At 38.8% G+C, this 16,703-nt stretch overlaps 1 protein-coding gene across 2 annotated transcripts in view; it reads right to left on the bottom strand.

Moving 5' to 3' along the window:
- The window catches only part of znf366 (zinc finger protein 366), a 76,840-nt gene extending 65,173 nt beyond the window's left edge, over positions 1–11,667 (bottom strand). For both annotated transcript variants that reach the window (XM_069936824.1, XM_069936818.1), the window contains exon 1: positions 11,529–11,667. The gene's annotated coding sequence lies outside the window, so the exon portion shown is untranslated. The remainder of the gene's footprint in view (positions 1–11,528) is intronic.
- Between the last annotated feature and the right edge of the window lie 5,036 nt (positions 11,668–16,703).

Genomic DNA, 16,703 nt, shown 5'->3' on the forward strand with positions numbered 1-16,703 from the left:
TCTCAAGTCAATTCTTGATGATGAATTTCAATAAAGTTATCCTATGAATTCTGTATTTGACCAAAACTAGGTTGAATCAGGCCAATAACACTGATGACTTCCACCCAAATCTACAACAACATTTTTCTCTCTCCTTTGCTCCTATTTCACTTTCATTTTTAAACTTTTTCTTTTGACACATTTAAATCCACTGGACTCCCAAAATGCTGGAAAATAAGCAAAATCCTCTGTTCATTTGTATTTGATCAATTCCATCACAAACCATAAATATACTGTTATGGTCATCTCAGTAGACCTTCTTGCTGTTGTTTTCCAAACCCAAGTCTCTGTAATTTGGTGAAACTTTGAGAAGTTTATGGTCTTACAAACATTTTAATTGATTATGAGACCTACTGTTGAGGACAAAATACATTTCCTTCCAAGGAAAAAAATAAAACCCTTTATCTTCCTACCTACCATCTTTACCATCCATCTCAAAATTGGCGAGCTACATGTTTTACCAATAAGCCTATGAAAACTTGGCAAAGACACAAATCCTACACTTCTTTGTAGCAGACATCCAAGGAGCAAGCAACAACCAAGCTGCTAGACAAACTCTGTTGGTCAGAAAGCCTGTTGTTGTATATGATGAATCGACATTTCAGGTCAAGGCCCTTCACCTGGGCTGTTCTCAACTCAAAACATCAACAGTCCATTTCTCCCCACAGTTGCTGCCTGACCATCTGAAGTCCTCCAGTACCCCACTTTATGTTCCATATTCTAGCAACTACAGTCTTCTGTGACTCTACCTAAACTACATCGTCAGCTAAATAGCTGATTAACAAATCAATCCTTGATTTATCCTTGGCATTATTTTTTTAAATGATTTCATTAAGAAAAAAAAATCATAAAGATGAAACCAAATTATGCCTTTAAGTACATGCAGAAGAACTCCATCCTTCATTCTGCTTCTCTACCTTCTGTTCCTTCTGATCCTTCCTGCTTTTCTCTCCATTTTCATTTTGCCTGTCCTTTATGTTCAATTTATCTTTTTCATCCACTTCTGTTTCTCAGTCTCTGTTAATTCCTTTATCATTATCTCTCTTCTTTCATCTCTCCTCATGACACCCTGGCTTGTTTTTTTCTTACATTTGTCTTTTCCCACTTTCTTTATTTGAAAGTGATACTTCAAGAAGAAAAAACAACACTTTGAAATGAGAGCAAGATCTTTGAGAAATACTTTTGAGAAATATACCAGATGACCTCATATAAGAGTAAATAATTGTTTCTTTGTTGGTTAAAATTCAAAGTTTCAGAATGACCCATCTGATTATTTCCTTTAAAACTGAGTGCTTTTCTTATAAATCTTTATGAGCTAAATTACAGAGCTCAATATCCATTGGAATTGATCTAATGTTACCAGGACAAAACAAAAAAGACCAATTTCAAGAAATGGTTTGTGACATGTGCCAAAAACTGCATAATGAGTTTGAAACTTAAAGAGATAAATATTTTTGGAGTGGGTTTACAGATACAGATCTCATAAACCTCAAAGGACATAGGGTTTTGTTGGCTAATAGCAATAATTGACAGTGAGTTTATTGTCATATACATTGTACAAGTACATATACACAGGAATTTTAACTTGCGTATGTTACATATGATATATATTAGCAATGATTTTTTTTTGCATCAGTATCATCTATTAACAGAGCCACCCTAATGTGAAGATCAAATGCTTTTCTACTTGTATTTAAAATGGAAAATTTTAATTTCTTTGTGTAATCCAGATGTATAGCTTCAGAAAACTTTTTGATGAAACTGGTTTTTCAGCCTATCCAGTAGTTTCAACAAGCAGTGGTACTTTCACAAACACTTCCTGCTTTGTTTAAAAAATGAACTTATTTTCATTGTGCTAAATTTAAAAAAAAAATAGATTTCTCCAAGTTCTACTTGAAAGTTTGCTTGCGACTCTTTAATTTTCAGTGATTTTGTGATTATTTTAGATAAAACCACTCACCCATTTATTTTTCTACTTGTTATACACCCATGATTATGTGTCCAGGCACAATTCCAATACCATCAAAAGTTTGCTGATGACATGACAGTTGTTGGCAGAATCACAAACGGTAATGAGGAAGTATACAGGAGGGAGATAGATCAGCTTGTTGAATGGCGTGACGACAACAAACTTGCGCTCAACATCAGCAAAACCAAGGAGACGATTGTGGTCTTCAGGAGAAAGTCGGGGGAACACGATCCAGTCTTCATTGAGGGCTCAGTAGTGCAGAAGGTCTTCCGAGGATCTGTTCTGATGTCTCCATGTTGATTCAATCACAAAGAAAGCTCGCCAGCAGCTATACTTTGTGAAGTGTCTGAGGAGGTTGGTTATGTCACCGAAGACTCTCATAAACATCTACAGATGTACCTTGGTGAGCATTCTGGCTGGTTGCATTACTGGCTGGTATGGAGACGCCAACTCTCAAGACAAAAATAAACTTCAGAGGGTTGTTAATGGACCTGTGACAGCACAGGCACCAGACTTCACTCCATCAAGGACATCTACATGAGGCGGTGTCTTAAAAAGGCAGCCTCTATCTTCAAAGACCCCCACCATCCAGGTCATGCCCTCTTCACTCAACTACCATCAGGAAAAAGGTAGGGGAGCCTAAAGATGAGCACTCAATGGCACAAGGATGACTTCTTCCCTGGTGTCATCGGGTTCCTGAATAATCAATGAACCAAAGACACGGCCTCACTTTTTGTGCACTGTTATTTTTACTTTTTTTTATAATAGTGTACGATGGTTATAAATATGTTCATTTTGTTATGAACCCAGAGGACCCCAAAACCCAGCAGCAATAGAAATTCACTAAGACAAATGGTTACTTAAACAAAAGTTGCTTTTAATTATCTTTAAACATGAAAACAGATCAAATTTTAACTTTTTACTATTACTTAACCCCCTTCTAATTCTAAGTGCACGTGTATGTAATGTGTGTGTGTGTAAGTTAAGAAAAGTTCTTTAATTCACAGTCCAATCTCACTTCTCATTCCTCCAAGTTCACTGGTTGCAGGCAATTCTTATACTGTGCACAGAATTTAACATTTATGAATTTTGCCAGGCTTTGGTGCTTGAAAAGTAAATGGTTACTGCTCAGGAAGGTTCTTGTTCTTGAGAGAGAGACTTGTTGCTCATTGGACCCCACAACTGATTCTTTTAGATCAGCCACTTAAGTGTCTTGCCAAAGAAATGTGTCCCATCAGGGTTTTCCAGATCATTTCCTCTTTCTTTCAGGTCACCACAGAGTTTCTTTTCATTTCCCTTATTTCAAGAGAAACATTATGCAGCCCGTCCTCTCCTCTTGTATGGAGTACAAGGGCTTTGACTAGGCTGAACTAAGAACTCACAACCCATCTTCAAAATGGGGTTTTTCCACAAGTTTGCCAGCCTGTCATGTTCCTGTCCCAGTTGCTGAACTGTAGAACTGTAGAACTGAATTCTCTCTCTCTCTCTCTCTCTCTTTCTCTCTCTCTCTCTCTCTCGCTCACTCACTTAGAGAAAACCACATGACCCTCTTAGAACAGTCAACTGCACTCAGACTGTGGCTCCAGACCTAATCTTCTGAGCTTCTGAGTTTGTTCATCTGTTGCTTTCCAAAACAATAATCCATTACTCCACAGCATGTCCAATTAACACCTACATAACACCTATAAGTCCTTATACGCATCCTTCAAAGTTTTTTCAAAGGCACTCGGAGCCTGGTCTGTCTGGCTTGAGCAAAGCTCTGGCATTTTAAATGAGATCTGTTTTGAAGTGTTTGTATGTGACCTACACTAAAAAATATCTGCCACAATTTAATCTCATATAAAACATATACAATATAAAATATAATCTGTCACGGTTTGCACTATTGATGTTGCCGCAAGCAATGAATTTCATGACTTGTTCATGAAAATAAATTCTGACTCTGAAATTCCTCTCACTCTCTTTATGGTTTCAGCTTGTGACCATTGACATGGTTAATATAAAGGCAAACATTGAAGAGTTTCCAAAAGAAAGCAAAGGTCCTACAGACTAGTTAGCCAAGATGGAACATTATGTAAAGAAATGTGAAATTGTTAATAAAGCTGACATCAATCAACAAAAGATCTGAAAATAGAACAAGAAAAATGAGTTGAAATAGCAGTTTAGATATGATCACACTAAAATGGTAGAAATGGCACCATATTTTGTTCACCTTGAGCATACAGCTATCAGCACAAAGAAATAGAGAATACAATATTTCTCAAAGTAACCATGTGTCTATGGCTTTCCCTTTTCTCAAAGTGTTCAAAATGCAAACACTGGCAAGATATTTTTTCAAATCAATACCTCTTCCAATCCTTTAACATCACCAATAGTTCATAGTAAAGATACTGTAGATGAACAAGAGCTCTGCAGTTGTACTCGCTGGAGTTTTGAGGAATGAGGTGAGATCTCATTGCAACCTTGCAAATTCTGAAAGGCCTACATAGAGTGGATGTGGAGAGAATATTTTCTTTGGTGGGGTAGTCTGGCTCTAGAGGGCCCAGCTTTGGGACAAAAACGTCCCTTCAGAACAGAAATGAGGAGGAATTTATTTACCTACAGGGTAGTAAAATTCATTGCTGAGGACAGCTGTAGAGGTAAGTCATTGGATATATTTAAGACAAAGTTAGAGAAGTTCTTGATTGGGATGGGAATCAAAGGTTATAAGAAAGAGGCAGGAAAATGGTGTTGAAGGATAGTAAATTGGCCATGATAGAATAGTGGGGCAGATTCAATGGGCTGAATGGCCTAATTCCACTCACTTCTCATGCTTTGGTTAACCTAAAAACTCATTTAAATGAGTTAGTAGACATATTTTAAATTGTCTATTACCAGCCCAGTCCAATATCAATGTATTCACACTATTTTCTTTCTGGTCTCTTTTTCAGAACAGGCTTCACTAGCAAGGCCTATCATTATTCCAGATCTTTCAGCTTTTGACCTTCCTAAAACTACACAATGTTCTGGTGAACTCCAAAACCTGGGACTCAACATTGCAAGAGTAACCATGAATACATTAATTTTGCATCTTGTGATTACCTCACTTCCAAACCACAATCAGTGAGGATTGGTAAGAATATCTCCACAATCTCCATCAGTACTGGAGAATCACAGGGCTGTATTCTTATCCTCCTGCTCTACTAACTTTACACCTACGACTGTGTGGCACTGTATGACAATAACACTATCTACAAATTTGTCGATGATACCATGGTAGTGGGATGTATAAAGGAAGGTGATGAGTCAGAATACAAGATGGAGATTGAAAACTTGGCTGAATGGTGCACCAACAACAACCTTGCACTCAATGTCACCAAAACAAAGGAACTGATCATTGATTTCCGGAAAGGAAAGCCAGAGTGATTATTGGGGGATCAGAGGTGGAGAGGGCGACCAAATTTAAGTTCTTGGGAGTCATTATCTTTGAGGATCTTTCCTGGACTCAATTCACCAATGGCATTGTGAAGAAAGCACATCAGCGTTTTTTCTTCCTCAGGAGTTTGTGGAGGTTTGGTATGACATCAGAAACCTTGGCAAATTTCTACAGAGGTGTGGTGAAAAGTGTGCTGACCAGCTGCATCACCATCTAGTAATGGGACACATATACCCTTCCAAAAGCCTTCCAAAAGGTAGCGAATGCAGCCCAGGACATCACAGGAAAAATCCTCCCCATTACTGAGTACATCTACAGGGAACGCTGCCATCAGAGAGCAGCAGCAATCATCAAAGACCCTCACCATCCAGCACATGCTCTGTTCTTGATGCTGCCATCAGGAAAGATGTATAGGTGTGACAAGATTTGCTCTATAATTCCCAGGATTATGCTTATTACCTTTCTTGAACAATAGAACTACACTTGCCATTCTCCAGTCCTTCAGTACCACTTCTGTGGCTACAGAGGACACCAAGCTGATCATCAGTGCCCTGCCAATCTCTTCCCTCACCTCCTGCAACCTGGCATTTATCCTGTCTGGCTCTAGGGATGTATCGAGCTTAATATTTTTCAGAAGCCCCATCACAACCTTTTTCTTAACCTCTACTTGCTTGTACCATCCAGAGACCGTGGTCACACATGTCAACTTCTTCAATGATACCACCTCAACCCATGCTCTCTGCCTTTGAGGAAATAAGACAGAAGACACATACTATCCTTGTAAAATATTCCTCTTCTTTCAACAGTGCTGGAACTAAATCCTAGAATTGTCTCCCCCAACAGTCATGTCAAAGGTCCTTCAGATTTCAGATTTATTGTCAGAGTACATTCATGATGTCATATACCACATTGAGATTCCTGCAGGCATGCAAGAATTATGACTAATTAGTAGTGCAAAAAAAACTGTACAGAGCGTTAACATGTAAACCAAAAACTGTAAACATATAATGAATGTAAACAAACTGACTGTGCAATGCAGAGAGAATAAAAATGAAAACCAATAAAGTTCACAAGAAAGAGTCCTTAAATGAGTCTCTGACTGAGTTTGGCTGACGGTAGAGGGATAACAATTGTTCCTGAGCAGGTGGGAAAACTATTGGAGAGAATCCTTGGGACAAGATTTATGAATATATGGCAAAGTATAGCCTTCTTAGGGATAATTACTGTGGATTTGCCAGGGGAAGGTTGTGCCTCACGAGCCTATTTGAGTTTTTTGAAGAAGTGACAAAATAAACTGATGAAAGTAAAGGAGTGGATGTGGAGTATATGAATATTAGTAAGGCATTTGCCAAGGTTCCCTATGGTGGGCTCATCCAGAGAGTCATAAGGCAACTTGGCTCTGTGGATTTGGAATTGGCTTGCCTGCAGAGGGAAAGGGTGTGGTCGATGGAGAGTATTCTACCTGAAGGTCGGTGACTCAAGATGTTCTTCAGGGAACTGTTCTGGAACCTCTGCCCTTTGTGATTTTTATAAATTACTTGGATAAGGAAGTGGAAGGGTGATTTTAAAGTTTGCAGATGACACAAATACGAGTTGTGGATAATGTAGAAGTTTGTCAAAGACTACAACAGGATAGAGACAGGATGCAGTCTTGAAAAGTATGAAGTTACCCACTTTGGAGTCTTGAACTTGAAGGCAGAGTAGGAGGTTAATTGTAGGATTCTTAGCAGTGTGGAGGAACAGAGAGATCTTGAGGTCCAGGTACATACGTTGCCATGCAAGTAGGTTAGGTAATTAAGAAGGCACATAATGTGCTGGCTTTTGTTAGTCGGGGGATTGAGTTCAAGAGCTGCACGGTAATGCTGCAACTCTACAAAACTCTGGTTAGAACACACTTCAAGTACTGTATTGTGTTCATTTCTGGTCATCTCATTATAGGAAGGATGGATACATAAGCTTTAATAGAACATAGAACATAGACCTGCGGCACAACACAGACCCTTTCGCCCACAATGTTAGAACCTTATAACCATAGATCACTATAGCACAAAAACAGGCCCTTTGGTCCATTTAATCTGATTTGAACTATTTATTCCCCCTTGTCCTGTTGATGCACCCAGACCATAGCCCTCCATCCTATCCAATCTTCTCGTCAATGTTAAAATCAAACTTGCATTCACCACCTCTGCTGGCAGCACATTCCATACTCTCACCACACTCTGAGTGAAGATGTTTCCTCGAATCTTCCCCTTAAACATTTCACCTTTCACCCTTAACCCATGTCCTCTAGTTCTTGTCTCACACATCCTTGATGGAAATAGCCTATTTGCATTTTTCCTGTCTCTACCCCTCATAACTTTGTATTCTTCTATCAAATTTCCCCTCATTCTCTGATGCTCCAGGGAATAAAGTTCTAACTTATTCAACCTTTTCCCTATAACTAAGGTCATCAAGTCCTGGTAACAGCCTTGTAAATTTTCTCTGTACTTTTTCAATCTTATTTAACTCTTTCCTGTAGTTAGTTAAACTGCACACCAAACTCAAAATCTGGCTTCACCAATGTTTTCTACAACTTCAACATAACATCCTAACTCCTATACTCAATATCTTAATTTATGAAGGCCAATATGCCAAAAGCCCTCTCTTTATGAGCTTATCTATCTGTGACACCACATACAGGGGATTATGTATCCATATTCCCAGATCACTCTGTTCTAATGCCCTACTGTTTACCATGCAAGTTTTATCCTGGTTGTTCCTCCCAAAAAGCAACACCTCATACTTGTCCACGTGAAATTCTATCTGGCATTTTGCAGCCCATTTTTCCAGCTGGTCCAGATCTCTCTGAAAGCTTTGAAATCCTTCCTGACTGTCCATTGCACCTCTAATCTTTGTGCCATCTGCAAACTTGCTGATCTAATTTGATGGATGATCATCCTGATCGATGATGTATGGAAAACGAAAGTGGACCCAGCACAGATGCATGAGGCTCACCACGAATCACAGGCCTCCAATCAGAGAGGCAATCAACTACTCCCACTCTCTGACTTCTCCTGCAAAGCCAATGCCCATTCCAGTTTACTACTTCATCCTGGATGCCAAGTGACTGAACCTTCTTGACCAACCTTCCATACAGGACTTTGTCGAAAGCCTTACTAAAATCCATGCAGACAACATACACACCCTTTCCTTCATCAATTCTCCTAGTAGTTTCCTTGGAAAACTTTATAAAATTGTTTAATCTGACCTACCACACACTGTTGACTGTTCCTTATCTGTCCCTGTGTATCCAAGCCTCAGTAATTTACCCAATATTGATATCAGACACCATCCTATAATTTTCTCAATTTTTCTAGAGTTTTTCTCAAACTGCGAAATCATATTAGCTATTCTGCAATCCCCTGGCACCTCACATGTGGTGAAAGACCTATTTAGTCCCTCTGCCAGGGCACCTACAATTTCTGCATGAACCTCCTTCAAGGTCTGAGGGAATATCTCGTTGTCCTTGTGATTTATTCACTCTTATTTGCCTCAAGTCATCAACCATCTAAACCTCTGTAATCTGTACATGGTCCAGGACTTCACTGCTGTTTTGCTTCACTTCTATAGAATCAATGTATGTCTCCCAAGTAAATACAAAAGCAAACAATAAAATGTAAGATCTTCCCCACCTCTTTTGGCTCCATACATTGATGACCACTCTAATCTTCAAGAGGACCAATTTTGATTTTAAAATATCTACCGTATATCTCTTTGCTCTCAATATATGTATAGAATCCATGTTGTTGGGCCAACATACTATATATAAACCCATTCCATGATCAACCTAACTATTCCCCTCTCTCCTAGCCCTTCAGAGAGGATGCAGAGGAGATTTACCAGGATACTGCCTGTATTAGAGTACATAATTTATGAGGAAAGGTTGAGAAAGCTAAGACCTTTCTCTTTGGAGTGATGCAGGAAGAGGGGTGACTTAATTGAAGAGGCACAAATAGAATGGACTGCCAGCACCTTTTTCCCAGGACGGTAATGGACAAGGTGAGAGGACATCCATATCAGGTGAGTAGAGGAAAGTTTTGGGGGAGCTGTCAAAGGTACGTTTATCATACAGAGAGTGGCAAGTGCCTGGAATTAATTTGCTGGAGGTGGTGGAGGAGCCTGGTACAGTAGGAATATTTAAAAGACTTAGATAGGCACATTCATGTAAGAAAAATGGGGGTAGGGGTGGGGGAAGAGTTATGGACTGTGTGGGAGAGACGTCTTACATTAATCGTGGAACAGTTCTATAATTGTCAGCGTAACAATATGGGCTGTGGGGCCCATACTCAGCTGTACTGTTCTATGAGAGCTATGGTGCAACAATAGTGGAAGGAATGAATGATAATAGTAGTAGAAGTAATGCTTGTGAAGCGAGTGATCATGTTCTGGAGGAGTCAAGCTGCTGTGTGGATTAATTATGGAAATATCAATCCATCTTTCCTTATAACATTAACATTGCCATTATATATAATTACCAGAGAAGAACTTACAAAAGAAAATAAAGATCTTGTACTTAATACAGTCTCAGAGTATTTTCAAAGTACTTCACATCGAAGGAAATGCATTGATGATTACGGCAGTTATTAAAAAGTATGTAAATTTGCTCATCCTAATGAGGCTCTCAGAAATGTTATTCTATTTAAGTTCTTGTGCAAAACAGACGGCTGCTTTATTAGGCATTTGTAACACCTCTTATACTCACTGTGCTGTGGAAATTTATGGACTTAACACTTCAGAATATGAAAATTGTTGGCAGTCAATTTATCAGTAAAAAATCTGTGATCTGTTTTCAAAATGATTTACAAAAATAGAGAAGTGAAATCGAGCAGGCTTTTTGCTAGTCTGAATGTGATCACACCACAGATAAGAGACAAGGCCTCTACTGCCTGCTTTGTTTTGCCCTGGGAATTTACCTTTATTAGCAGATAAATGGATTCTCTTTCTGCTATTAAGTCTTTTAGTTTCAGTTTCCTCTTTTGCATTAGGGTTAGTGTGTGTGTGTGTGTGTGTGTGTGTGTGTGTGTGTGTGTGTGTGTGTGTGTGTGTGTGTGTGTGTGTGTGTGTGTGTGTGTGTGTGTGTGTGTGTGTGTGTGTGTGTGTGTATTTATGCATGCCTGCCCTCTCTAACTGACTGAAGTTTCCAGAATATTTTCTGGAATTTAAATGTAAATTAGAAAATTATTCCAAAATTTATTAACATTTAGGGTAAAGCTATCTTTTAAGAAGAAAAGAGTATTTAAAAAGTTTTCATTTGTATTTTTTCTTGTGCTTAAATATTGATCTTGATTAAAATTATTTCCACACACTTTTAAATTCTCACAATGCAATGTACAAATTTCAACCCGATTTCATAATGAATACATGACATAATGTTACCATTGTGTGGGTCACTGCAGAATTCTGAGTAAATTTGATGCAAATTGTTGCATTGTGTAAATTAAAAAAAATTGGATTATCTCAAATGTTTTGAAAATATTTATCAAAATGAACTTTGCATCGACTGCTTACAAAGGGTGCAATTATTAACACTTTACTAATTTATTTAAACTGGAAAATAAGTAACATACAAGCAAGGTCTTTCTTGGGCTAATGTTCATTTAAAATTGTGCACCAATTACTTTGGGCACCATCCTAGACCATGGGCACAGATTCATTTCTTGCAATGGAAAATATAATTTTGACGATCTTACATAAGCACTGAGAATTAAAGAGACTATAAGTTTTTGATCAATTATACATTTTGATTTCAATCTTTTTGAAAAGTATGTTAAACATGCACATTCAGTAAAAGAGCTGAACATCCAAAGTACCACCCAGTACTTGGATTCTTAACAATTTTCTGTTATTTCCTTTATAAATACATAGTATCCTTAAGAACCACTGGTTTGAGACTGAAAAAAAATGACCAAACGTAGAAACATCAGAATTTTTTGAAGTTTTAAATATTCATAATTAACTGCATCCTCTGGACAAGTATTACTTTGTCAGACTAAAAATTACAAGGATATAACTTTGCAATTAACACTCATATCAGAATTGAAATCTGAATTTCTTTGCAAAACTTACCAGTGAGCCTACTAAGTACGTGTCAGGCTACCTACTCCTCACAGTCTCCACACATAGATTTGATTAAAAGTGGGTACTAATTGTGTCAATATTTGAAACTACTCAAGAAAGAGAACAGGAACAGAATTACTTCGTTCTCTTTTTCTCAGATGAGTACCTTTGGAAAAAAAGGAAGGAAGGGAGGGGAGAGGAAGCCAACAGCCCTTTGACTTCCTGAAAAAAATAAGGAAACTCCAGATAGTCATCTTTCTCTGAGAAAAAAAAGAGATTCATATGGAAACAACAAAAAAGGAAATTAGATCGAGGTTTGAGCTTCATTCCCAGACTAGATTGGGGCACTGTTTGCTCACAGGGTTTTGTTGTTTTTATAGAAAGTTAAGATTTTCAGCATAATCTATGAGAAATGTAGTGAACAAAAAATATTTTTAAGGTCATTCAGCTGAGTAGACAGCATTCATTACAAATTCAGTTTGATATCACAAGCTTAATTCCCTCAATCCAAATGATCTACATAATTGAATTCAATAATATACATTAGGAATGTTGTAGCTTAAGCAATGTTCCTGTCATTGTGTAAAAGGAATGACTAATGTTTATAAATGTGTTTCCTATACTCAATGATCAATACAAACTGCTCTTTTGCTCACAAATTACAAACAGAAGGAAAAGAACATCTCTGACTTTACAGCAGTTAATTAGCTTGGACCTGCTGAAATAAATATTATGCACTCAACTCAACATAAATACACAAGGTAGATTAATGGCTTATTCCAAAATATGCTACATGGACCACACAACGGAGATAGCGTATGCAGCATCAATTTTCTGTCTTAAATCCTCATTGCTGTTTATTTCTTAAACCATGCATAAATAGTAATTAATGTTCACCAGACTTACATATATCGAGATTTGAATTCCTTAAATATGTATTAAGCAACAGTGAATCACAGTTGAATGCAATTTTAACAGGGTATTAAAATAATCAATTGACTTATTTGACAAGGAAGCTCTGAGTTTCTTCAGCAATATGAGTGATGACGGTTTTGAACAAATCATATCAGAGCAGTAATTATTACAATCCTCTGCCTTAAGGAATGGAAACAGAGATGCTTGAGCATTGCAGGGAAAGTCGCTCTTCAAAGTGAAGCTACAACAAACAATTTACCAATGCCAGTTAAAGTCAGTTGATGTGGTGCAGTAATTAAGACCAGAGATCTGAGATCACATCCCACTATGGCAGGTCTGGAATTTGGAACAATAAAGACCATAAAATTTGAAATGTTCTTATAATGTCCTTCAGGGGAAATTTTTGGCATCTTACAAGACCCATCAACATGGTTGACTCATGCCTTGTGAAAAGTTAGGGAAGAAATCACATATGCCCTTACTAGATATTATGAAAGATACATTGAATGTAAGAGGAATCTTAAGAGAGGAATTAGGAAAGCTAAAAGAAGGTACGAGAAAACTATGGCAAGCAGGGTGAAAACTAATCCAAAAGAGTTCTACAAATATGTTAATCGTAAGAGGAAAGCTAGAGACAAAATTGGTCCCTTAGAAAATCAGAGTGGAAAACTGTGTGTGGAGCCTAGAGAAATGGGGGAGATATTGAACAGTTTCTTTTCTTCGGTATTCACTAAGGAGAAGGATATTGGGAGATGTGGGATAAAATTGGGTAAATATGGGGAATATAGAGATTACAAAAGGTGTAGTTTTAAGGCTTTTGAAGAATATAAAGGTGGATAAGTCTCCGGGACCAGACGGGATCTTCCCCAGGACATTGAGAGAAGTGAAGGAGGAAATAGCAGAGGCTCTGGCGGTAATTTTCCAAATGTCATTAGATATGGGGATAGTGCCGGAGGATTGGTGCATTGCGCATGTGGTTCCGTTATTTAAAAAGGGTTCAAGGAGGAAGCCTGGCAACTATCGGCCTGTAAGTTTGACGTCTGTGGTAGGTAAATTAATGGAGAAAATTCTTAGAGATAGTACTTATAAACATCTGGATAGACAGGGTCTGATCAGGAGCACTCAACATGGATTTGTGGGAGGAAGGTCATGTTTGACCAATCTGATTGAATTTTTTGAAGAGGTGACTAGGAATGTGGATGAGGGTAGCGCAGTGGATGTTGTCTATATGGACTTCAGTAAGGCCTTCGATAAGGTACCACATGGAAGGTTAGTTAGGAAGGTGCAGACTTTAGGTATAAATTTTAAGATAGTCAAATGGATTGAACATTGGCTGAAAGGGAGAGGCCAGAGAGTGGTAGTGGATAATTGTCTGTCAGGTTGGAGGCCGGTGACCAGTGGTGTGCCTCAAGGATCTGTATTGGGCCCATTGTTGTTCGTTATATACATTAATGACCTAGATGATGGGGTGGTGAATTGGATTAGTAAATATGCAGACGATACTAAGATAGGTGGAATAGTGGATAATGAAGAAGGTTTTCAAGGATTGCAGAGGGATTTGGGCTGCTTAGAAAAGTGGGCTGAAAAATGGCAGATGGAATTTAATGCTGATAAGTGTGAGGTGCTTCATTTTGGTAAGAAGAATCAGAATAGGACATACGTGGTAAATGGGAGAGCATTGAGGAATACAGAAGAGCAGAAAGATTTAGGAGTAACGGTACATCGTTCCCTGAAGGTAGAAACTCACGTGAATAGGGTGGTGAAGAAGGCTTTTAGTATGCTGGCCTTTATCAATCATTGCATGGAATATAGGAGTTGGGAGGTGATGTTGAGATTGTATAAGACGTTGGTGCGGCCTAATTTGGAGTTCTGTGTGCAGTTCTGGTCGCCTAATTATAGGAAGGATATAAACAGAGTGGAGAGAGTGCAGAGAAGGTTTACCAGAATGTTGCCTGGGTTTAAGCATCTGGAGTATGGGGAGAGATTGGACAGATTGGGTCTTTATTCTTTGGAGTGTAGAAGGTTGAGAGGGGATTTGATAGAAGTATTTAAGATTATGAAAGGGATAGACAGAATGGATGTGGATAGACTATTTCCATTAAGAGGAGGAAAGATTAAAACAAGAGGACATGAGTTAAGAATTAAGGGGCAGAGGTTTAGAGGTAACATGAGGGGGAACTTCTTTACTCAGAGAGTGGTAGCCGTGTGGAATGATCTTCCGGGAGAAATAGTGGCGGCGGAGTCAATTGTATTATTTAAGAAAAGGTTGGACAGGTATATGGATGAGAAGAAGATGGAGGGTTATGGGCATTGTGCAGGGAGGTGGGACTAGAGAGGGGTGTTTGGTTCGGTGCGGACTAGAAGGGCCTAATGGCCTGTTTCCGTGCTGTAATTGTTATGTTATGTTATATGTTATGTTATATTCACATTGTTTTTAGCCTCGGGTTAAATGCTGGATAACTGGAGGATGGCAACTGTGGTGCTGTTATATAAAAAGTACATCAAGGATAAGCCAAGGAATTACAGGCTAGTAAGCCAGATATCAGTGATTGGAAAATTATTGCAGGGGATTCTGAGCGATGGGACCAACCAGCATTTGGATCATCAAGAGATAGTCAGAATGGCTTTGTGCATGGAGGACTTGTGTCTAAATTTTTGAAGAGGACTGATGATTTTATATGTGGACTTTGATGAGGACCCACTTGGTAGGTTCGGCTGGAAGGTTAGATCATTGCGGATCCAAGGGGAATTGTCCTATTGGATTAAAAACTGACTTAGTAGAAGGAGTCAGAGGGTAGTGGTGGAGGGATGTTTTCCTGATTGAAACCCTGTGAGCAGTGGTGTACCGCAGGGTTCAGTACTAGGACTACTGTTTGTTATTTATATTAACAAATTTGGATGGCAATTTAGTTAACACAATTACTAAATTTGTGCATGACATCAATATTGGTGGAGTAATGGACAGTGAGGAAGGATATCTGAGTTCAAAACAGGATCAAGTTCAGTTGGGAAGGTGGGTCAAGGGGTGGGAAACAGAATTTAACTCTGACAAGTGGGAGGTGTTGCGGTTTGGTAAGTCAAACTAGGGTACAACTTGCATGGTGAATGGTAGGGCTCTGCATAGACCTAGAACCACATGAAAGGGAACTCAGGTGGACGAGATGGTGAAGAAGACATCTGGCATGATTGCTTTCATTGGGCTGAGAAATTAGTAAAAAAGATGGGACCTCGTGATTCCAGTGTACAAGGCACTGGTGAGACCACACTCAATTGTATGCAGTTCTCATCACTCAGCTTTAGGAAGCACATCAGGAATTTGGAAAGGTGCAGAGGAGATTTACCAGGATGTTGCCAGTACTGGAGGGGTTGAGTTTCAGGGAGATGTTAGATAGACTGGGGCTTTATACCTGAGAGCATAGGAGGAGTGATCTTGTTCAGGTTTATAAAATCATAGGGTGCATGGATAAAGTGAATGCTCACAGTCTTTTTCCCAGGGTAGATAATTCCAGAACTAGAGGGACCTGAGGGGCAACCTCTTCACTCAGAGGAGTTTGGAACAAGATGTCTGAGAAAACTGTAGAAATTGGCACAATTCTGACATTCAGAATCATTTGGACAGGTTTATGGATAATTAAGGGTTTGAAAGTTATGAACCAAATGCAGACGAGTGGGACTAGCCCAGAATACCAACTAAATTGGCATGGAAGGTGCTGTTCTGTGCTGTATGACTCTGTGATTCTTAGTTGTAGCATAACTATTATGTTAATTTGAAAAGGAATAAATCTGAATGAACCACCTGGAATTAACAAAGGCAGTGAGTGTGTATGAAGAAAAATTTCTCTCGGTCCATTCAACCTGGTAAAGCCCTCCTCACCACTATCTGGGAATAGGGAGTTAAAATGGGAGGATTGTCACACAGACTAGTCTAATGATAGTCTAACATAGTCATACCTTACAAACAATGTGTCAGACTGCTCAGTCACCATACCTAGGCACATCCTGTCTCACCAATCGGTCAACCTCCCCAGAGATGCAGCTCCATGGCATGTAGGTGAGAGGGGGTGGCCTTTGCCTGGAGATGTCAGTATTGATTCCAGGCCTCCTTGAATTCTTAAAGCATCAGGTTAAATACAGGAAATAAAATATCCTTTTGATTATCATTTACTACTCTCTCTCTCTCATCCTTGTACATGGATCACAAATAATGCCAGTAATTTAAAAATTGAACAGAACGTTATCATTCTCTGCCAGGGAATTGAAGTCAATGGG

This window comes from Narcine bancroftii, chromosome 1 (genome assembly GCF_036971445.1).
Source record: "Narcine bancroftii isolate sNarBan1 chromosome 1, sNarBan1.hap1, whole genome shotgun sequence".
Classification (NCBI taxonomy): Eukaryota; Metazoa; Chordata; class Chondrichthyes; order Torpediniformes; family Narcinidae; genus Narcine; species Narcine bancroftii.